Here is a 10,271-nt window from a genome sequence, read left to right on the forward strand (position 1 = left end):
TGGTAGTTTTTCTTCTTTCGCGCTTTGTAAAATAATTACCGATTTGTCAACCGGATAAACGATTTAAAGTGTGCTAATTTGAGCCAGTCTACGCAGTGCAAGCAAAAACGGGAGCTTGACAAATTCACTTCAGTGTCCCTTTAAGAACGTTCCGGAGAAACTTTAATCAGGCTACTTCTTCCTTGAATTTGCTTCCCTATAAAACATTAGTGCGTCCAAAATTTGAGTATGCGGCCAGCGTTTGGGATCCGAACACGGCGTCACTCCGCTCAGAGTTATCAAGCGTTCAGAATGGACCCTCGCCTTTCATACTTTCAAATTATCACCGCACATCCAGTGTCACATCTATGAAGGCAAGCATATACCTTTGCCTCTTCTTGAACATCACAGGAAAGGTTTCGTTTGTGTTTCTTTCACAAGATTTATCATTCTAATCCCATCCTCAGAAAATGGCTACTCTCCAGTCCATCTTACATGTCGTCCCGGATCGACCATCAGCACAAAATTAACGACCCGTCGTGTCGCACAAACCAGTTTCAAGATTCCTTTGTCCCCAGCATTTGTGGAAGTTGGATTCGCCTTCCTCGGTCCGTAGCTGAAATCGGCAATGACATTGCTTTTCGTTCAGCCATAACCGACCTGTTTTCATAACAAGCTGTTATTTCCATTGTATAATGTTTGTTCTTTCGCTGCTTTTTTCTGTATTATTGTGTATTTCCCACTCTTCTCTGTAACGCCCTCTGGCCCTGATGGTAATACAAATAAATAAATAAATAAATAAATCTGCTACTCGCTCCCCCTTCTGTTAAAGTTTTATCTTATCAAACACTAGTCGGTCCGAAACTTGAATACTCTTCCGCCGTATAAGAGCGACACCCATCTAATAAATCTAAAACATTAGAATCTGTCCAGAATAGAGCATCTAGGTTTATATATTCAGGTTATTCGCGCCACTCAAGCGTTACTAACTTGATTGATTGTAGGGTTTGATGCGCCGACGCAACGCAGGTGATGAGGCGCACTGTAGTGGAGGGCTCCAGATTAATTTTGACCACCTGGGGATCTTTAACGTGCGCCGAAATCTTGCACACACGGGTGTTTTTGCTTATCTCCTCCATCAGAAAAGCGGCCGCCGCGGCCGGGAATTGAACCCGCGACCTCGTGCTCAGCAGCGCAACGCCTTAACCACTGAGCCACCGCGCCGGGCATACAAGCGTTACTAACTTAATGATCAAAGCCAATCTTCCCAACCTTGAGCTGCGACGCAAAGTCGCTAGACTAGTTCTCTTTCATAAAGTTTTCCACTCACTGCCTGACGCATCTGTTATCATGCCCGTGCATCGCATGCCTTCACGCACTAACCACCACAACCCAGTTCACCCTGTGCCTGCCCGTACAACTGCTCACATTCGGTCATTCTTTGTTCAGACAGCGAAGGATTGGAATGACCTTCCACCCCACGTCGTGCGCCACTCCAGCCCCATACTTTTGAAAACGCACATCGAAGATACCCTGTATAAAATGCCCACCCGTCATGTAACACCCCGCCCTGGGGTATTTTAGGTATAATAAATAAGTATAATAAGTATTCACGCGCGTCCCCGGTACACGAAGGTGCTGGCATCAAGGCGCCAACTGTCGGTTAGCGTCATAATGCGCTTCTTCGCTTCACCTCTCCTACACGGCAGAACCAGCTTAATGAACCATAGGGAAGGACATAAGGAGCGTTCGTAGAGCTGCTTGCGTCTCTGTTCCGAGCGCAGGCTGCTGAGCATCTCCTACCTCCCGTTGCGGCGATAGGCGAGAGTTTCGGGGCTCGAATCAGGGCGCCGCCGCGTCAATGGCACTTTTAAATGCAGAACATTTCAGTAACACACGATGTCACCCGCGTTGACGTCCGTAGTCGTAGTCCGCACCCCTCCCCCTACACTATATAAAAAAAATACTATCCGGCGCCTGGTTTCGATCCCTCGACCCTGCGGGCGGAATGCAATGTACATAGTGCTCTACCCACTGCGCCACAAAGCCCACACAGAATGGGAGGCTACGAACGCGCCTTATATCCTTGACTCGTTCAAACTGCGTCAAGAAGCTGCTGATACAACGCATTCACTACCACCAACTCCCCAAACACTAAACGTTAACGCAATACACCCACCCCCTATGCGACGCATTTACTCGAGTCCCCCTCGCGGGGAGATGGGCCCAATTTTTTTCTAGCGCCCTCACATCCGTGACGGATACGAAGTCAGTGAGGTCTTGATGTAGCCGGGCACAAAACACTTTCGTGTTAAAATTCTCGCCTTGCCAGCGACGGAGCTTCCCGTCGTGCTTCATGCTATAGCATTGGGTGTTAAATCGATATAAATTCCACCTTGAATCAACGCTGCCACTGCGGTGAGACTGGCGAACACCTTTCAAGATAGCGGAGCGTGGTATGGGTGTATAGGCCTCCTGCGCTGCCCAGGGGGCGCTGCGCAAGCGGCTTCCGGGCAGTACTTCCGGGTAGTACAAAGCTGCGCGGGTCTCATGGGTATAGTGAACTAGAATACTTGTTCTAGTTCACTATACCATGGGATTCCGTGTTGACTGAAGCAAAATGAGCTCGATGCTCCCGATTGTTTGGTGACATGATCATCAGCCCATCCCAAACGAGTCCTATCTCTCTGGCGATCAACTTGGCATTAGGGGAAAAAGCTTTGCAGCGCTAAATACGTTTACAGCAGGAGGGTTGCAAGCTGGGCCAGTTGGAAATTTGACATTCTTGAACGCTGGTTTTATCCAAGGCTAGAATGAGGGTCAGCAACGTTTTGAAGTGTAGGGCCCCAAGTTGTTGCATGCAGCCGACACGGCGGAGGGCTGGATGGCAAGTCAGGTTGGGGGGTTGGGGGGTATGGACGGTGGCTTCGAATGCAAAGCGAAAAAATTCGGCGAATCGCCAAAAATATTTGGCAATAATCTGGCGAAGTGTGAAGATGGGGGACGATTCAACTGGAAGCGACCAATTTTCTGTTCTTGTCTCGCTGTCCATTTGAGGGCAAAACTGCACACTAAACTTTTTTACACCCTTTTAGCCAAAAAGGGTGTAGCAAGGGTGAAAAAAGAGTGTTGGGAGGCCTTTACACCCTTTTTCTTGAATCTCAACACCCTTTTCCTAGCTCTACACCCTCTTTGTGTGAAAAAAAGGGTGTTGATCAACTTAAACACCTTTGGTTTTTCTTAGGGTGTTGAAAGGGTGTGGAAAAGGTGTTCAGCTCTTCATTTAGTAAGGCCATGCTTGGATGCATAATAGCACTGTAAAGAACAAGACATCCCCTCATATACTCCTCTACTCGCAAGAAGTTTTCAAACGCAAAAAAAAATAATTGCTAGTATGCAATGATCGTTCGTTTCCATATGCGGTGCACCTCATTCCCCAAGTTTAGCTTTGGCACGTGAAACGCAAATTTGAACCTTCAAAATTAAAAAAGACTATAGTCGCGCGGCGAAAAGGGTGTTTACCGACTACAACACGTCTGAAGGGTGTTGAAACAGTGTGAAATAGGTGTTCAGTTGCAAAGAAAGAACAGCGAAGCTTGGAGTCAACCTAGTTTCTTCCGGTGTTGCTAAGTTTTGTTATGTTTGCTTTTGCTAAGCTTTGCAATGTTCTTGATAAGCTAGGATGACCGCTGAGGGGTGAGGCCAAGTTTAACCGGATTTTACAAGGCTGTTCCAGTCTGCCCCCTCCCCCCTCCCCCTCCCCCCCACTGCCAGGGGATCCAAGGGGAAACAAGCTAGGTCGGCCCCCAGCTATGCTGTTTCTCCAGCTTTGCACCACTACTGGAAGCTTCGCCAATTTTTTTTTTTTTTTTTTGCCTTTTAGAATACAAAAAAACTAGTACCTTTGAAATGGTATATAGTAAGAGGTGCGCATACACATGCGCCCCTTGTCCTCACACTCTAACAAGCTCGAAAGCCGCGGCTTCACTGTTATAATACCCTATCTGCGGTGGTGCACCATTTACGGGTGCAGCATTTCTTTTTCTTTGTATTTTTTGCTAACGCCCCAGAAAATAGCTCAAGCTTAAAGAGCTCCACTGGTAATAGACTATGCCAGTTCATATTGCTTTAAACATGGTGAGGTACAAAACACCCACCGCTTATAGAAAATGTTCAGTCCATCCATGTAAACAGGTACAAAAGGCCTCCAAAGTTGGAGGTCTCTTCACACTTTTTCTTAGTTGGCTGTCTTTTCTCACACCCATTTTCTTACACCCTGTTTCTTTACGCCCTTTTTCTTAGTTTCGAACACCCTAATTTGTAGCTTTACCCCCTGCTGGGAAAAAGGGTGTTGAAATAGTGAACACCCTTTTTGAAGGGTGTTGAGGTGGCGAAGAAGATTTGTTTGGTATTTAATAAAATTCTATAAGTTTTGAAACACAAAACCCACATCGTAATTAAAAAGCTTTTGGAAATCTGCATGTTGATTTGTGTAGTCTCATAGTAAAATCCATACTTCAAAAATTAGCGCTAAAATATCTGTTTTTTGCGACAAGCCCACCGATTCGATTGGGGTTTTTTCCTCTGCTGGATATAAAGTCAAGAACAGCACATGTACTACTAAGTAAGTATGGTCTCCCTGTACCGCTTGCATCCCGTTGGTTTTCTTGCTGAATTCATTTGTGTGCCAACTGTAACTTGTGCGTATTGGCTGCTTGTGTTGAATGCTGCGCGCTTCGCCGATTCACATTGCCACTGCGCTTGCCGGATGCTCAACACCCTTTTTTTAGGGTGTTGAGCATCCTCAACACCCTTTAAGGGTGTTGAGATCAACGCCCTTTTGTCATCCGTACACCCTTTTTTTGCCAAAACACCTTTTAAGGGTGTTAGCCATGGGACAAGATTTTTACACCCTTTTCGGCCAAAAAGGGTGTAAAAAAGTTTAGGGTGTGGCGCGTCGGCGTTCAGATAGTTAGCCACGAAGACGACGAAGATAACCAACAGAGTCAGTGATGAATGCATGTAAATTTTCGGGGCCGCGCTCCGTGTATGCGGCTGTGTTATGTTATGTTATGCAAATATATAAGTACACATTTCTGCAGGCAGCGGGCGTGCGATTTGATGATTGTTTGCGTCCTTTAATAGCGCTTAATTTGTTTATTTGACGCAATGCCTCACCTACTCGCTAGTATACGTGTACCCCGCCGTTCGTAAATCATGCGGCGTAAAACGTTGCGCAAGGATAATTTAGTTCGCGAAAATACAAAACAAAATTTCCACTCGTTTTCATGGCGGTGCCAGGCCACCAGTGTCAGCTGAGCCGGCTGCGCAATTCTTGGGTTCGCTTGCATGCTCCCGCTGAAGCAACCTTTTGCAGTTACCTCAGGCTATAGGATGACCAGCGTTCCGTGCTTTGCTACTCGTGAACTTTCCTTTGTCGACCGCACGCAAGAAGAAAGAACAGTAATGGTCTTCAGGAAGTTAGAACACCCGACCTGGTGATACTGTCCCACGCCGCGACGACCGCGACAGCTCGCTGAAAAGAAAGCCGATAAATTGGTTTGTTTGAGCGGATATTATTTTTTTAGCCTCTACAACTACTTCAACGGCTATTTCATACCGTATGCAGTCATTTAAACGCGCCACAAAGCGATTAAACTAAGTACAACCAAGTTTCACTCTTTCGAGCAATTGAAAACGCACCGACGGCGGCGAGAGTTGTCGGCTTTTGTACTACCCAGAGGCATCGGTGACTACAGGCTCTGCATGTCACCAAAACTCCAGCGCAGGAGGCCTATTGGCCAAGAGATCGTCCTATAGGTGACGCCGCGTAAGTTAAGGGGCGCCACGGTCAAATTTCAGTAGAGGAGAAACAAACGACAAAAATACATGGGTTTCTGTAGGGCACTAGTCGGTCAAACAAGATTCCTTTAATGTGTGGGGAAATTATGCGCGCTGGGGCAGTGGAAATCTACGAAATACAAATCAGGCTTACGAATGAAAAAACAGCGCTAAAAGGACAGGACAAGAAAGGACACAGGACCACGGCGCTGTGGTCCTGTGTCCTTTCTTGTCCTGTCCTTTTAGCGCTGTTTTTTCATTCGTAATCATGAACCAACCAGCCCAAATGCGTACCTTATTACAAATCAGGCATTAGCCTGCATTGCTTTCCGCAGCCGAAAACCCAACACGAGCTCTGGATATCAAAGCTGAAATTTTGAAGGAACGTTGGACTTGGTCTGTAGTAGACTTCAGCGCAGAGTGCTTCAGGCACATCTCAGACGGAAATAATAACAGTGCAGATATCGCCACAGACACGAAAAGCCGACCCATAAGGCTTTACAATCATTCGCGGCGGTGAAATGACTGACTTTTTTAAAACAACAGCTGTTCCGTTGGACAATTTCCCCGTGGTGAACACGACAAGCCGCCCAAAGTTGCAAGTTTTTCGAGAATTCCCATTGAACGTTCCGCCTTACCGGGCACAAAATAAGTTTGGCTCTAGGTCACTTTTGATGAACGCTGTGTGTACGTAGTAAGTTCCATACCTAGTAATCGAGTCGCGAGTCAGTGCGGCAATTTATAAGGCCCCGCTTGCAAAGAGGATTGATACCCCACAGTCCACGTTACGCCGAAATGAAACTTGAACATGCTAAAAGCTGCTCTGAAAATATTTTTTTTTTTGCTGGCAACCTGCCCTTCAAAACAACGCCCGCTAGAGTGGTCTAAGAACGCGTTCATTTTATTAAAAACGCGTACAAGTAATATCAGCGCCGGTCACCTGCAGCGCTCACGCCGCAGGCCACCGTTAAAACAAGCTGATGTTTCCAAGATAAAAGTGCTGATTAAAGGGACACTGAAGTGATATGTAAACATTGCGGGATTACTAGCGCAAATTGTAGTCCGGAGTCCCCAGGCCATGTTTCGACCACTCTAGGCGCGTTTACGCGATTTTATTTAGTAGAAAAACTAATTCGAAAACGCTGTCCTCCTCTCTTTACGCTCGCCCATTTTCTGTGGCGTTTTCGTGTGACGTCAGGAGGGGATGAGCTGGCAATTGGCTGCGCCACGGCTGCGCTACTGCACGGCTCCCCGGCCGACAGAGTCAGTCGGCCCAGCGTTTCGTCCGCTGGCCGCCGGCGGGTCGTCGCAATCAAGGAGGTTAAAAAAAATTGCTTGGTCGCAATTCGTTCGCTTAGTTGAAACGAAGCCAGGACACGTTTGTGAATGGAAGAATGTGCCTTTCTTTACTTGGTTTGTTTGTACACTGTATCTAGCTCCAAGTCAAGGTCGCTTCACACAAGCGCTGCACATGCGACGCTTCGCTGACTGGTACGCCAGTAGGAAAATATAAGGCCTCTTGAAGGCGGGAGAAGAGTCAGCGAAGTCAATATAGGTACTAAGCAAATAAAATCAACTGATATTTTTACCGTACAGCGTAAAACTAGGGCGCGGGAAGCACTTTTTTGCGCTGGGCGAACAAGCACAGCGGTCAGCAGCACGACTACGCATCTGCGAACGCTTTTCCGTCTACGAAATACAATTGCTAGACGTGAGCTACTGTGGAAACTCGGGCGACGCTTACTGCACGATCGCAGTACAACAAATAGTCACCTAAGCGGCTTGAAATGACAAAACTAAATAAAAGTGTAAACCGGTTGTACAATATATACCCTATATTAGCAAGGCACTCGCGTCCCGCTCCGTGGCCTAGCGGTCTGGGGCGCCAGGAATTCACCGCAAATGTTTTGCGAGTCACGAGTTCGAACCCTCGCGGGTACGTGCTTTTTTTTTTGTAAGTTAACTTTTTTGTTTTCCGCCGATGTTTTCTATATTGAGTTCACCTTTTTTGGGGCCGCAACGTTCATGGCTACAGGAACTAGTTCACAAAACGCGCGCAGGCTGGCACTGGCGCGCTGGCGAGTTCTCGTTGGCGGGCTGTTGCCATAAGCACCGACTGCTTGCAGGCAGTGGGCACAGGCAAGAATGAACAGACCCTTGGCCTGGTGCGAACACGCTTTTTACGATACAGGCATGAGGGAGGCAAGCTCCAAATATGGGGGAAAAGCGCATGACATTTGGGCGTCTGCGGGTACGCGGAGGGCGTTCATGCACTGCGTAGGTCTCGGCTAGTGAATGCTACGACTACAAGCCGTCCTGGGAGGCTTATCTTGTGCATTTTACAGCCGACAACATGGCAGAAGCGCGGTACGATGATTACTGAGATATTGAGAATGCCCATCCAACAAAGCCATTGGTTATGTTTTACAGAACCGAAACCGAAACCGAAACTTGTTTGATTGCTAACCTTGGGCATCGTCCAATCACGGCGCCCCTCCTCTCAACGTCACAGCCTTAGTTGGTGCGGCCGCCGCAAACCGCGCATGGTAGTTTTTCTTCTTTCGCGCTTTGTAAAATAATTACCGATTTGTCAACCGGATAAACGATGAAAAGTGTGCTAATTTGAGCCAGTCTACGCAGTGCAAGCAAAAACGGGAGCTTGACAAATTCACTTCAGTGTCCCTTTAAGAAATGCCTGGATACGGCTCCGCGAACGAACAAAAAAACGAGCATAGGACAATAACACTGAACGATTTATTTTTAATTTTGCACCTGTTGCGCAACAGTCAGGACCACGGCACTTACAGGTAGCAACGAAAAACACGCTTCTAGCGCGGGCGACGCGTAATCGGCACAAAATAGGCAGCGCTACACATACCACACACTCTTTTGTGTGAGTCGGTATCCAATGGTCATTAGACGTCGTCGCACGGAGAGCCGGCAGCGCATGTAAGACGGGCGAGCTGACCCGCAGACAGTGATGGAACAAGAGGTAATTGAAGGCAATCCACGAGATATACACACCAAAGAGATTCATTACTATATGGGACACACTGCACACCGACTCAGACGAGCTAACTCAACGAGCAATAAGCGCACATTTCCCGCGCAGCCTTAGCACGCCGAGAAAAACAGTACGATTGAAACAAGCTGCCGCCGCGACACCAACACTCATTGGCCTAAACAATCACGCGACCCGTGGCTGTCTGCAAATAAATGCCTACAAAGAAAGAGAAGTTGACGTTGAGGCAGGGAACGATCCCGTGGGGGAATCTGGCCGCCGCCTCCAGCACCCCTCTTTATTCTTTCCCCGGCATTCTGCGCTTCTTGCGTGGTCGGAATCAATACAAACACACGAAAAAGCGGGAGGTCAGTGCTCTTTTTTGTCTAGAAACTACAACAGCGCGAACTGACAGGACGAAAGACGAGAAACACAAACGACGTAGACGGGCGCTTTTTGTCCCCCTCTCCTGAACGACAGCACGCGAAGAAAGCGCGGGCAGCTGTTAGGGCAGTTCGGTGGCTCTTACATCCATGCGCGATTAGCGAACTTAGCGGAGCTTTTCATGCGTATATAACCAGGTCAGTGTCGCGCGTATTTGCACGTGTATAGTGTGCGAAAGCCTGTGAAGGTATTAGAACTCTGCCGCCTTGAGCGTCTACTGTGTGAGACTATGTTCAGTGGGGGAGACAAAATTTTTCACCTGTCGGGGGACCCGTACACCGACGCGAATGCAGTTTCTTACCAAATTGGAATTTCATTCGAACGCCGAGAACTAAACAACGTTGGAGATTTCGCTCCTCTGTTTCTTCTTTAAGTAACTTTTCTCGTGCAGCAGTTGTACGAATTCTCATAGCCATGGTAAGAATGACTGAGTGCGGCAGCTCTCGTAGAGGGACGGCTGAATTAGATAAGTGGGGTCTTAGTTCCGACAAAACGCTGTAAAACAGCGAGCAAAATCTTCTCGGGAAATGTGTACAGTTGGAGTAGTTCTTTCAGATCAACATATACTCAAAAGTGCTCCCTAGAATTGAATAAATGGCTAAATATCGTTCTCCAGAAATATAAGGCATGTCTTCGGCCATGTGAAAAAGCCTGTGTCGTCTGCTTTGTTTCCCCTCTATTCAGTTTCTCGTTGGTGCCGCTAGGGGCGCCACTCTAAAATTTTCTCCCCAATAGGCAGCACGAAACCTACGTATTCCTCATGCTAGCGCTGCCATCGGTCCGCTGGCGTTGTGGCAGCCATTTAACACGCACATTTCACGCAAGCGCCGAATCGCGCGGGTGTTTCGTAGTACAAAACCTCTAATGTGTTTTAATACGGCTACACCATCTTCACGGCTGAGCTGCCGCGGACTGAGACAGGGCTGCCCTTTGAGCCCGACACTGTTTATGCTTTACATGGCAGGGTTAGGAAAGGAAATAGCAGTCAATTGTGGTTCAATCTAAC

This window comes from Haemaphysalis longicornis, unplaced genomic scaffold (assembly GCF_048455015.1).
Source record: "Haemaphysalis longicornis isolate Haplotype H1 unplaced genomic scaffold, Haemaphysalis longicornis Haplotype H1 scaffold_17, whole genome shotgun sequence".
Taxonomy (NCBI): Eukaryota; Metazoa; Arthropoda; class Arachnida; order Ixodida; family Ixodidae; genus Haemaphysalis; species Haemaphysalis longicornis.